General features: G+C 38.9%; 1 protein-coding gene across 1 annotated transcript in view; it reads right to left on the bottom strand.

The window, feature by feature from the left end:
• NFIB (nuclear factor I/B) overlaps positions 1–3,052 on the bottom strand; it is a 69,506-nt gene extending 66,454 nt beyond the window's left edge. The window contains exon 1 of the mRNA XM_009080459.1: positions 3,004–3,052. The gene's annotated coding sequence lies outside the window, so the exon portion shown is untranslated. The remainder of the gene's footprint in view (positions 1–3,003) is intronic.
• Positions 3,053–11,108: the final 8,056 nt, after the last annotated feature.

Below are 11,108 nucleotides of genomic sequence, written 5' to 3'. Positions count from 1 at the left end.
AGCTGATGTGTTCACCTACAACAGTATTGTTCAGATTCTTCTCCTCTCTTGGTTCTGTTCAGCTCATCTATCTGTCTGGAACCTAATTAACAATCACGGCAGAGAAGCAAACTTTACACCCCATCTCTCAGAAAAGCAAGATTCATTCTTTAAAAATATACCAGTAGAAAGTTACTGAAAAATAAAACTTACAGGAGGTTATCCCTGGATTTAGCCACAAAAGCTACATATCACTTTCACCACAAGCTACACCATCTTAATACTGCATTGGGCTATCAAAGTATTCAGTATATTCCTAGGAATGTATTGTAAAGAATTCCAACAAGTGCTCTTAATATTCTTTTGTTTGGCAAGTGACATTACCCTCTCTCCATGGTTAAGACAACAAATTACCAGACACCCTAAAGAATGCAACAGTCTAGCCAAACCTATGAAAAAATCCACTTTTAACACTACCAGCTTTGCGAGCTGCAGTCAGCTTCCAACATACTCTTCCTTAGCAATATTCTTGTGAAGGTTGTGGCAATCCAAAGCTAACAGCATGTATCCCTTGCCAGCACTCTGGCTCCTTGACATACAGGCATTAAAACTAAACATGATAGAAGTAAAAATCCTCCTGGCACTACCAGTCCCACATGTTCCTGACACGGGACCAAAAACAAACCTCAGAGTGTATATCCCCTGGAGTTCTGATAGAAGTGACTGTCTGTCTGTAATAATAAAAATCATGTGAAGTTTAGTTAGAAAGAACAGGACAGCAGTCTTTTTGCCAGACAAGTTGAATAGTGTGCAACTCCTTCTCATTGTCCTGCACAGCCCTAGAAGTCCTGTATTCTGCTGTCCCACAAACCTCAACAGTTTCTCCTTGACAGTTTTAACTCCAAGACAGTATCACACAGGGAAGCTGAACAAGGCTAGAAGTTCATGTAACCTCAAAGAGATGACAGTCAATTACACCTGTGTCTCTGCTTAAATGAAGGGTTTCAAGGGAAGCAAGGCACAGCTTCCATCTTCTGTCCACGCTTGGCAGCAGATAAAGGAATAGTACTGGCAGCAGTGACTCCAAATCATGAGAAAGTGTTATGCTCATATTTTAAGCAGAAAGATTCATGATTAAATCAGCAACAGATTTCTTTCTAACTCCCTCCACCTTCCGAGAAACTGGAGTTTGTCAAACATTAGGTCTTGACCCACAAGTCTGCCACAAGAAAACCTATAGAGCTCATCTGCTGCCCTCCCCATGGTGTTATTGCTGGCAGCAAGATTACTCCTTACTGGAGTTAAGACTGAGTGTTAAAGAGATTGGACTCACTAGAGGATGCAAAATATGCACTTCTCCCTAGTAAAATATGCACTTCTACTTTCCTACTCCAAATGATAAATGGTACATTAAAAACAGAATTTAAAACTTGTTGAAGGTGAATTTCCAGACCCTGCCTTCAGCTTCCCAAATTTGGTAGCTACAACGGATTCTTCACAATGACGATGGGTAAGGTAATGCATTTGGCTGTTCTTGCCCTCACAAATAGAGATATTCTAAAAAATAAATGCTCTACAGCTCAATGCACCAAGTTTCAAAAATTTGTAGTTATCTGTGAAGAAATTCTTCAGGCTTGTTTTAAGTATAAATTTGCTGGTTTGGGTTTTTAAGCCATTATTCTACATAATTTATGGCATGTATTTAATAGAAAAATAGAAGCCTACTCTTAACACACCACGCAGTTTGGAAAGAAATAACATCGAAGTCTCCAACTAAAAGTGGTATCAAGCCTGCATCACCCCTTGCCCAAAAAAAAATAATTTAAAAATCACATTTAAAAATAATTTGAAAAAGAACTTGCAATGTTATTTGTCTTGTTCTAGTGTCTTACCTCTAAAATATATCTACAGTCTTCAAGTGTATGCATTTGGGGTTTATACTACAGGAATATTGCTTTTTGTATAACAACTGTGATAGTTCATGCACTTTTGGGTATTCACAGGCAACACACTTGACCTATTTCACAAGTAGAGAGCACTTTGACTATATGCATAGTACATAACTCTAAAGCCACAAAACAGGCTATTTTCCGTAATGTTTGTGTATATCCAGAAAATATTCATGTATGTGTTACAGCCCAGCACCACACAATTATTTCCTGATCAGAGTATGGTTCATTTTGCATTTAGAAAAAGAGCAAACTGAGCTAGTTGTAGCTATTTCAGATAGACACATCTTCTGAGAACTAAAATGCTACAATACAGCATGATAGTGGTGGCAGGAGTCACTCCTTGCTCATTAAGAAGTGTTAGTATTTCCGTCACGTGTTTGTCTTACCCTGATAAAACTCATAAAACAACTAAGATTTACAAGATTTACTAGCACAGCCCAATTGATTAGGATAACTCCATGAAAATTCAAAGAACCTTTTGTCTAAACAGACTGGAATGGCAAAGTCTGGGTTTGATTTTCTCTTGAATTTTTATTTTAAGAGAATCCTTGAAAGGACCATATTCACTCACATTTCTCTCAAAGAAATTCCAAATGTCACTAGCATGACCTGTTAACATGTGCAAAATGGCTCTGAGCTGATACAAAAAATATTTTTAAATTAACATATTTGGATTTTATAAAGCACAAATGAAAAGTTAAAAAGCTGGTAGCTCACATCACAGACTTCATATGTACATCATTTTCATTTTTCCCAAGATTAAAGAATTACAGCATTTGAAGACTTTTATAAAAAATGGACTTGTCTCCTTACTCCTGTACTCATCCTCACTCAGAAAATTCTAAAAACCATGAACTAAAAGAAAAATCCCTTAGATTAAATTAATGCTGATGAAAGTAAAATTGAGATGTTGCCAGTTTAAAAGAATGAAAATAATCACAGCTTGTCCTGATTATATATACTTACCAGTGAAAAATAGGTTGCTGACCAATTATGCGCTCTTTAGCTATTAACAGTAGTATCTTTGTTCTCAAACAATGTTAGATGCACATGTTCTGGAACTTATATTTACCTGGTGGATTCTTGGCAGGATCATTGTGGCTTGGACTTCCTGGTTGTCCAGAATCTATAAAGAAATGAAAGAAATGTTTTAATAATTTGTTTTGCAAGTATCTCACAACCTTTTCATACCCTCCTTCGCTATTAAACTAATACTTTACTATAGTCTTTAAAGGTCATTTCCCTGACTTTCTATGTGAAGCATTATTGAATAAACACACTATATGTAACCTATTTTATGCAGAAGCAGAAACATTGTGCAAGTTGCAATGATCCTAATAAGAGGAACTCATAGATCACTTAATAAGGACAAGAGAGTCGTTCAGGTAAATACTCTAGTTGTAAACACATTTACAAGGGTACCTTTTCATTCCCTTTCCCTCCATCCCCCAAACATAATATTGCATAACCAGAAAGGCAGAGGTAGCTTCTCAGGCAATGACCAGAAAGATGCACTGGATGAGGCAACTAATGGCATTTGCAGTGATGAGTCCTGTTTCTTTAGCCTTGCCTTAAAGCAGAAAGGCCTACGTTGCTTCAACAGACTCATGACTGCACTGAGGATACAACAGTCTGTTTAAACACAATATAGGCTTTGTGTTCCCAGCCTGTGAGAACTGCTGTTGTGAAATGAAGATTATGTAACATAAAAACTAACAAAACTCAACCCTGTAGACTTCAAAGAGTATTATTTTCATGATACGTGCACCTAATGAATCAAGAGAATGCAATTTCATGTCAATATACTAAATAATAAATTATATGCTTATTCATTAAAACTGTCACTTTTAGAACCCTCTACTTTTTGCTGTATTCCCACATCAATAATACAACAAAACCCTGCCCCACTGCAAGAAATTATTAACAAAGTAAGGCATGACAGACACAAATGCAGAGAGTAAGAAACTAAATGAAGCACCACCATTTGTTCTGTATATAGGTATATAAAATGGAGCAGTTTTATAGTCTTAATAAAAAAATCAATCTTTTAAAATGTAGCAGTGCTCTTAGTAGCATAGGGCCACCGAAAGACTACATGATAGCACCACAGTAATTGCTACTACCAAATGGGCTCCAGAGGGAAGTCAGAATTGTTGAACGCATTGCTGCTTACAGAATTCAAAGCAAAGAATAAAAAAGATAGAAAAGAAGAAAACTACATATCAATAAATACTGTCTTTCAATTCCTATCACTTCTTCTTAAAGCCAGTGTAGACCTCAACCTAGAAAGAGACTCTTTCTACCTGCTACACGAAATTAATTGAACTATGTTAGTATCTGTTATGTAGCTTAATAAACATGGCTTGGCTCACATATCTCTCAAGTACTTTAAGTTAATGCAAGCTTGAATCTACAGAAGATATTATCTGAGACTGAAATCCATTTCACAGCTCAGGTTCTACTAAGTTGATCTGAATGGTGTTTGTCACAGAATGCAAGCATCCAGGGACCTACCAGATTACTGGAAGGCCAAGGCACATGTGAAACCCAGTTTTGATGGTATTAATGACACAACAAAATTTTTCAATCACTCTTGTACACAATAAAACACATATTGAATAGTGAATTTCACAGGAAATTTCATTCATATTCTTCAGCCTTGAGCAGGAAGCACAATAAGAAAGCCTATGGGCAAGATTTTATGCTTCTTATGGTTTGGGTGTTTGGGTACTCTCAGGTACTGCACAGTAGAGTACATAGCCATTCAGTATGGCTGATTCTTCTCATGACAACATACAGCACCTCCCTTTAAATAATCAAGTCAAGTTAATTTGAAAGCTCAATCAGCTACAAGAAATGCCAAAACTATCATGATTCTCCACATATGGACCTTTGTATGGACAACTGTCCTTTTTCCTGCGTTGCAATGGGAAGGTTCACCCTGCAGGGGGTGAACTTCAATGTTCTTCTAATAGGCATCCTCTGCTCCTGAAGACCATACATACTACTATTTAAATTCAGATTATCAGAGAGGACTAATTTTGCACCACAATGGTCTGAGTGTAAAACTACTGCAGATGCATAGCTAAATGAAGTGTCAATTTGGTAGCAGATGCATTCAATAAACTTGAACAGCATAGCTTGGGGAACACAGAGGTTTGAAACTGGATTAATGAGGCCTACCAGAAAATAACCTTTGAAGTTTTCTCCTGTTACAACTCACTAACAAAAAGATGCAAAAAGTGAAGAATATTTTTTTTAGCTCTTGCACAGCAATTTGCCTTTACTCCTACTCTCTGGATCCAAAGACTGATGGTAGTTTAAACAATTGTTTTTCATAATGTAATAAGAAACTTAGTAAAGAATTTTCCAGTTATAGGGATAAGAGGTTGGCTAGTTATTATACTTTTTCCAGTCAGACTTAGCTTTATTTTATGTTAACTACTCTTTAATCATGATTTTTACAGATTGATTCTCAATCTATGTTTTGAACAGCAAATGTTACTACACAAAGACCAGTGGGGTCTCAAATATTTTGAAAAAGCAAATAATTATTGAAGATGAATATGAGAAGCAACTTATCTAATCCTTCACTTAGTGCACTTGAAAAAGCAAAGAATTTTATTCTGCGTGAGAGCATCAACCTATGTAACTCTGCACTTAAAACACAGAGAAGCATCTGATTCTCAGGATGAAAAACACAAACCTGAGATGGTCTGTGATGATCCAATTCTCTTACCAGTGTCAGTAATAATAAAGCACTCCTCTGTTTTGATTGGTTGCGAAGAGCTTTGCAAAGTACAAGAGAACCATGATCGTTACAGGATTAAATTATATGAATAACTTCATTTATAAGCAGAGCACTGAATGAACAGAGACACTGGAGCAATGCTCTTCTAAAAGAGGGAGTAAGAGGCATTTTTGAAAAGCCACAGAAACTAAGGAAGCAAAAGACATGTTTGAGACACTTTAAATCTTTTTCTGTCCTTGTCTGCACAAGACCATTAACTAACAATATGAGCCCTTTCTTCCAGAGTGATGGAGAAAGACATAAACCAGACTCATTGTCTGTCTAGCTGGCTTTGCATTCAGTTGTCCCAGCAAATAACTCTGTGCACATATAAAAACCAAAAAACCACAAACTTCCTAAGCTAGAAGTTGTAAGAAGAGATATAAAACCAGTAGCGAATAATTCCCATGATCTTTATATAACAAGACTAAAATTTTCAACATTTTCATTTAGGTATCTCCCAAATGTAAGTTCCCTTAGCTTTGTTCCTGTTGTTGCTACAGAGCAAAAGCTCACCTACACATGTAATTTCCACAAATGGTTTTCATATGCACCTCACAACTACAGTAAGAGCATTCTCTGCTCTGGTCTTCTTGGTGCTGACTGCTCAAACAGCAAATGATGCCTTGAAAGATAGTGCTTCATGTTTATCTGGTCATGTAACTCTAATATACTCTACGAATAATTTATCATGAGTTAGCATAGTTTTCACTGAGAGATTTGAACTCCATCTCAAATTACTCTTGCTTTCAGGAGACTCTATGAAACGATGAATCAAGAAGCTGATATATTTTAGACTTAACTGCTTTCCTATGTTTACATTTCTAGGGGTCAGACCCAATGAGCATCTGTAAGTTCAGGCAACGATCAGAGCAGACAGAGTTAAGAAAAACTGACTGCTGAGACCTGCTGCTAGTGAGAAATAAAACATCCATTCCTCTTGTGGTACACTAGGAAAGGTGCTTCCATGACACAGCACTCTTGGTTTCATAAGGCAGAGGGGGGGAAAAAAAGTTGATGGTTTGCCATCCTGTGAGGGAGATGTTCTCTCCCTTTGCACCACCTTGTCTTTGACAAGCAGGAAGGACACTCACTCCGGAAAAGCCAAGAAGGTCACATTCCTGTTCACCAGCTTTCTCAAGGATTTTTAGTATTGCTCATCTCAGTAGCCTAAGCTTTCACTATTCAGCTGATAAGAGACAATACTATCTTTAAAAAGTAAGCTGTGCTATACCTTCCTTATGCCCCATACTGTACAAGAAAATTTGTTTTTAAGGCTCTCTGTAATAGCATAACATTGAAGGCCTTGAAAACAAATAGTGGCAGAATCTGTAAAAAGAAAAAATACTTTCTTGATCCGCATCTTAAAGAAATAAGCAGATTGTCCACAGGTGTCACACTAATCAAACTTCCACAGTTGTTTCAATGAACACATTTCTCTTTTCTATTTGCCACAGGCTAGGAGACAGCCTTTGTACTCAGCTGATCTCTGCTGACAGACATTAATTTAATCATTCACCAGCAGGTAAATACATTCTTGCTCTTTGATGGTCCATAATTTGAGTATCAGGGATAAAGGACCAGAGAGGTATGGCACCATGAAAGTATCAGTCTGATGCTGTTCTATCCTTCATGTACATATACATAACTTGACTTGTCAGCTGACAGAGTCACTACCATAAACAAGAATTACTTTGCCATCTGACATCAAAAACTTAAGGCAAACGGCTGTACCCCTGGAAATCACAGGATCACAGGTTACCATAGCCTGCTGGGGACAAGGAGATGTTTCCAGTCCCAGCCCCTGCCCAGGGAAGGCTCAGCCATGGGATTAAACTCAGCTGCTCAAGGCTTTACAAGTCAAGGCAAGTAAGCCCTCAAGGATGGAGATAGTACAACCTCTCTGGGGAGAAGACTTTCCAAATCAACACTTTGTCTTTCAAAGATTCTCTGAACATTGTCTTGGTAGGAAAGCATTAATGAAAACAAAGAAGTTAGATATGTCCATCTCCTCCAAAGCAAGTAACATGAACACAAAAATCCATAAAACAAATAAATATATAATTTCATCTCTGTACTTTAAATCCTTACCTTTAATTATTAGTGTCCTAATTTTTACTACATACCTTCTATATCATTTTACCTTGACAAAACAACTGATTATTTTAACAAACTTTCCAAACACTTTTATCAATTTCATTTTGCAAAAGCAATGTCTTTCATTGTATTTCTCTATCTGACAATCCTGAATTATTGTACCAGTGATATCACCATTAGTTCATGGTATAAACAAGCTCAAAGTGTTTTACTGCATTAAGTATTCACTGAATGATGCTATAAACATGAAAATGGAATGGGTGCAAGTGTCACCCATGTTTTCATAAGTATGTTAACTTGAGGGTGGATTTATTTTTCACATTTTCATGAACCACTACATTTGATGCAAATAATTCCCCAGAAAAGTTTGGCTGACTGATTTTGTATGGTGAAATGCTCACCCTCACCACTTTCTTAGGTAGAGGACAAGTCTTCTGAGGATTGGCTGAGGGGAGAGTTGTTTAGCCCAGAGAAAAGGAGGCTGAGGGAGGACGTTAATTGCTCTCTCTAACTATGTGACAGAGGGTGCATCCTGGCCTGGATCAAGAACAGCATGGTCAGCAGGACCAGGGAGCTGATTCTGCCCCTGGACTCGATGCTGGTGAGGCCACACCTTGAGTACTGTGTGCAGTTCTGGGCCTCTCAGTTCAGGAGGGATATTGAGGTGCTGGAGCAGGTCCAGAGAAGAGCAACAAGGCTGGTGAAGGGACTCAAGCACAAGTGCTATGAGGAGAGGCTAAGGGAGTTGGGATTGGTTAGGCTGGAGAAGAGGAGGCTCAGGGGAGACCTAATCACCCTCTACAACTCCCTGAAAGGAGGCTGTAGTCAGGTTGTAGTTGGTCTCTTCTCCCAGGCAACCAGTGATCAGACAAGAGGAAATGGCCTCAAGTTGCACCAGGGCAGGTTTGGATTGGTTGTTAGGAAAAATTTCTTCACTGAAAGAATTATTAAGCATTGGAAGAGGCGTGGTGGATTCACCGTCCCTGGAGGTTTTCAAGATGAGGCTGGATGTGGCAGTTAGTGCCATGGTCTAGTAATGATGGTAGGGTTGGACTTGATGATCTTTGAGGTCTCTTCCAACCAGGTTGATTTTGTGATTCTGTGATTCTATGATTCTATGGTCATAGCTAGGTGGAGGTAGGTCTCTTCTCCAAAGGACCAAGAGATAGAACAAGAGGAAATGGTGTCAAATTACATGAAAAGAGGTTTAGGTTTGATATTAGGAAAAAATTCTTCACCTAGAGTGGCCAAGCATTGGAATGGGTTACCCAGGGAAGTTGTCGGATCACCATCCCTGGAGGTACTTCATAGAGCTGTAGATGTGGCATTTGGGAAAATAGTTTAGTTGTGGACTTGGCAATGTTAGGTTTATGGTTGGACTTAATGATTTTAAAGGTGTTTTTCAACTTCAATTATTCCATGATCCCGTGTCCCTGAAGATATGTGGTACGAAACACAGTTCACACAAGGAGGAAGCAGCACCTTAAGAAACAAGTAGGGCTCTACTGTGAGAAAGACATGTTTGCTGGAATAAGCCTCACATTATTTCCCAGCAACATATACTCTGTTAGCAATATGTGTTCAAGACATGCAGACTGAAAATCTCCACAACACCTAAGCAATGACTTCTCTTAAAAATGTCATTCTGCTACCCTTATTCTGCAGGGAGTTCCGATGTGTTCACCAAGACTGCTCCCTAGTACAGTGCTATTGCACTCGATAAGTACATGAGGTGCTAATTCAACAAGTTTTTAATGTGCCTGGTATTCATACAGCCAGTGGTAAATGAGCTGCATAGAGAAGTGGAGTCAGACATTCACATCCAAGCCATGGGGCAGTAACATCGGCTCTGAAACAACATTGCACTTGCATACTCTGTTGGCCATTCAAGGTAGGATTGCTTGCTGTTCAGCATGAAGAGATACCGTGGCATCCTCCAGCTGTGAAGACATCATTAGCTTTGATCAATTTGAAAATCTGGTTTCTCAACTATTGGTAAACGTACCAAAGAAATCTGTGTGCAAAGGCTCTTAAGCTGACACAGAAATAACAGTCCTTGTTGCTATTGATAGGAAGTGTATTCACCTCTTGGGAAAGCCCCAGTTCCTCAGTATAGATTTCATTTTGGCAAGCAATCCCCATGACTTTTTTCTCTCTTCATTAGTTTGAACCCAGGAGGCATGGGAGGGATGTCTCAGGAGACCAATGCAGCAGCAGGAACTACCCTGAGGGCTGGATGTGCTGAACCTATGTGGGCAGACTTAATCAGCACCCACATGCTGCGCCAGGAACCATAACAGTGACCTATGCTCTTTACATCAAAACGGTGCTGCTGTCTAACCTTCACCTACCTGAAAAAAGGCAGCAAGGAACAGAGCTGACTGCTGGCCCCAGAAAGCTAAGGTGTCTGCCAGTGTTGGTGTCTAGGCTTTAGCCCAAGCAGGCATGTAATCTCACAAAGACTTCAGGGCTCAGGCATGGAGGTGCTTCCACTGGGAGTTGGCCAGTCCAGTCAGCAGAAGCTGGGCTCTGTTTTCATTTTGGTTTGAAACTGTTTGCTTTGGACTAGGGGCACTGCAAGAGCTACTAAGCCATCAGCTGACCCATTTCACCACATGGCCCCGCACCCTTCCACCACGGAAAACTTGCCTATGGCTGGCATGACTTGCTGAAACTCCATGCCCCTGACACTGGGAAAGCATTTTCATGCTCAGGCTGGTCAGGGCAATCCTAGCACCACGTGGACTCATAGTGAGGTAGTGCATGATGGTTCAGGGCATCAGAGCCACAGAGGTCATGGTGGGCTCCCTGCTTGACCTCTCCTTTTGTCTGCAGCTTAGATCTGCTGCTGCCAAGTCACCCAACCAGCCATTGTCAGGACTGTTAACTTTCCTTCAGAGTGTTTTAATTAGGTAAATAAAAAATGGTAATTAAATCAACATTACGTAATGTGTTTCTGATTTGTAATCTCATTTAAATTAATTAACTGACTCAGTCCTTGTTTAGTTTTTAAACTGCTCTAGTTAAGAAGTGGAGCTCTGGGAGAAAATCCAGTTTTTATATAGTTGAAAGAAATTCAAGGACCTAGAAGCACTTATCAGAACCAAAATAGCAATAAGCATAGTAGGCTATTCAGCTTTATATCCCATGCACAGATTTATTCTTTAATTGAAATTCCTTTATTTGTTTGTGTAAAATAAGTCACAACACCTATTTATTTGAAATATTTCTTATACAATTTATAAAAACCATATGTTGCTCATTTTAAAAACCAAACAACTTGCCCCAGC

The sequence above is a fragment of the Acanthisitta chloris genome, unplaced genomic scaffold (genome assembly GCF_000695815.1).
Source record: "Acanthisitta chloris isolate BGI_N310 unplaced genomic scaffold, ASM69581v1 scaffold20308, whole genome shotgun sequence".
In the NCBI taxonomy this organism is placed as follows: Eukaryota; Metazoa; Chordata; class Aves; order Passeriformes; family Acanthisittidae; genus Acanthisitta; species Acanthisitta chloris.
The sequence above is the reverse complement of the archived record's forward strand: the minus strand, read 5'-3'. Positions and strand labels throughout refer to the sequence as shown.